Here is a 2,500-nt window from a genome sequence, read left to right as displayed (position 1 = left end):
GCTGGACACACAGAGCGCCTGACATCGTCGCTGTCTTTCTCACAACACTCTCAACTAAAAAAGTGAGTATCACTAACAGCCAGCGGTTATACACCCAAGTGTACAGATGCTTGAACTGTCGTGAACTGTTTTATATCACGCCATATAGGCTATCTAAACAGTGTTTCAATGTCAGAACTTCGAAATTTGGTGTATGAGTGTAATGTTAAATGTGCGAATAGAACATATGTCTGTTAACTAAACTTACACCGTTGAGGTTGTGTGCAGTCGAATTTGTTTGTCGTTAGTTTTCTTTACAGACTTTTTAATAAAGCGACTTGGGGCTTTGCTTTGTTCACTGGCAGTTGAACTTGAGTTCGCTGATGTGGCGCGCGCTTGGACGGAGGCGCACTCTCTATCGCTCGCTCTCTCTCTCTCTCTCAGCCACCAGATCGCTTCCAACCGAGGGATTGAAAACAGGCATGCAAGCAGTGAAACTTGAGTCGGGGAGAAGAATCAGGAGCTATATTCTTTCCCCCTGCAGCCGTTGGTCTCAAGTGACACCAAAACACGTTCTGCCTGTTTTTGTATCTCGAATATATATATATATATTAGACTTTTAATATGAATGTTTTTAGATGTGCAACTAAGTGATTTGCGAACATACAGACTTGTGTGACTTTCGATCACTGTTTACAAAATATAAGTTACCCTACATTAAACAGCCTAAACTGGCCCTTCTGTGCTATTGAGAGAGCAGCGGGATGTCACTGGCACTGTTCGACCCAGTTGCATCTCTTGAAGTATGTTGCTGCGTTACTTGGAGCAAATGTCACTGCCGTGTATGGCATGGGGTAGGCTATTTAAACAATGCGATTTGGCAGTGTGGCTTAAATCTCGTTATAAACATGCATCGTGTCTGGGAGAGGAATAGGCTTGTGCCATATACTGGACTGCATGGACTGAGTGGATGGTGTGTGTGTGTGTTCGGCAGGTATATTGTGTGTGTGCGGTGTTCCTCCAGCGATCACCGACACCTTCCAACCACCAACTTCCCCGAAGTGTAACCTTAGCTTAACACTTTATTGTCGTGTTGTAACCGTTTCAACACTGAAGCCATCCACTTATGCCAACAAGCCGCCCGGCGCAGGATGTTAGATCTGATCTGAGCCGAGCTGAGTTGAAAGCTGTCTGGTAAAGATATGTTGAGTTAAGCTGAGTTGTCTGGTAAATATATCCACCGCTGGCTGCCTCTCCAGCGGCCGCGCGTTTAATGGTCTATCTGGGGACGGACTCATCTGGATGATTTTAGCGCGTGCCAGCGGACGGCAGTTCTGGTACAGATGGGGATGTAGGTCACGATGGGGGGGGGGGGGGGATGGGGTGCTCTGGCGCGAGGAGCTTGGCAGATATCCCGCTGTGCGATGAACGGAGCAAAAAAACTCTTGTTTTTCCTTGTTTTATCCAGTTGCGTGTTTACTTTGACTTGTTTATTTGGAAGTATGAAACATTTGTGTTGCTACAGACGAAATGAGATACTTATGAAAATAACTTGCTGTTGAACAACTGTAATAAAACCTGAAAGCAAGGTATAAAAATAACTTTTGTTCTCAAGCTGTTCTCAACGAACCCCGGATGTCAGGTGTGCACTTATATCAATTTTGCTTTAATTTTTACCAAATCCATGGCAACAGCGGATTAAGACAACATACAGTATGAGTGCATGTTTGCGTGTGTCTTTGGTGTGTCTCCATACACATCCGAACGAAAACACACTTCCAGATCTGCAGCATTTCTAAGCACTGACACTGACAGAGAGCGAGTGGTATGCGTTGCCCTCGGCTTCAAACCAGGAGTCACCCACAGATAACTGCGGGCTCATGAATGCATCCGGCTGTCACCTGGCCCTGATACGGCCCTGATCCGGTGCGGAGCCAGGTTTCGATGCCATTACCTCACTGATTGGCTTGTTGTTCGCTGACAGCTGGCGGCTCTGGCCCAGGACTCTCTCTAAGCCAATCAGGTGTTACCAGGGCGTCTCCGTGGTTACCTCACAGACTTTACACCTCCGAATGAGCTCTTCTCCCCACTCTGTCACTTATCCACACAACCTGTGTGCTGGCTGCAACAACAAGGAATATGATTGGCTGGGCTGTCCCTGACTCGCATCCCTGACTGAACTCATCAGAGTCATTCTTGATTGGTTGACCATTCATCAGAGTCATTCTTGATTGGCTGACCATTCATCAGAGTCATTCTTGATTGGCTGACCATTAATCAGAGTCATTCTTGATTGGCTGACCACACCCGATTAAATAAATCAAGAACATTAGAACGAAACTGGCTTCAGTCAGGTGTGCCTGGAGCAGGGGTAGATGGAAGACTCTCAGGCCAGGGCGAGCCCAGGTGCAGTACTGAGATCACCATGGCAACAGGGGTAGATGGAAGCCTGTCAGCTCCAGAGGCAGTCCAGGTGCACTTCTGAGATCACCATGGCCACAGCGCATAAGGCTCGTCTCTT

The 2,500-nt window shown here is 47.1% G+C and overlaps 1 protein-coding gene across 1 annotated transcript in view; it reads left to right on the top strand.

Annotated features, from left to right (window-relative positions):
• LOC308367348 (CD82 antigen-like) overlaps window positions 1-2,500 on the top strand; it is a 53,931-nt gene that overhangs the window by 5 nt on the left and 51,426 nt on the right. Inside the window, 1 exon segment of the mRNA XM_080841244.1 lies at window positions 1-62. This exon segment is cut by the window's left edge and continues 5 nt beyond it. The gene's annotated coding sequence lies outside the window, so the exon portion shown is untranslated.

Source organism: Sprattus sprattus (assembly GCF_963457725.1).
Source record: "Sprattus sprattus genome assembly, chromosome: 6".
In the NCBI taxonomy this organism is placed as follows: Eukaryota; Metazoa; Chordata; class Actinopteri; order Clupeiformes; family Clupeidae; genus Sprattus; species Sprattus sprattus.
The sequence above is the reverse complement of the archived record's forward strand: the minus strand, read 5'-3'. Positions and strand labels throughout refer to the sequence as shown.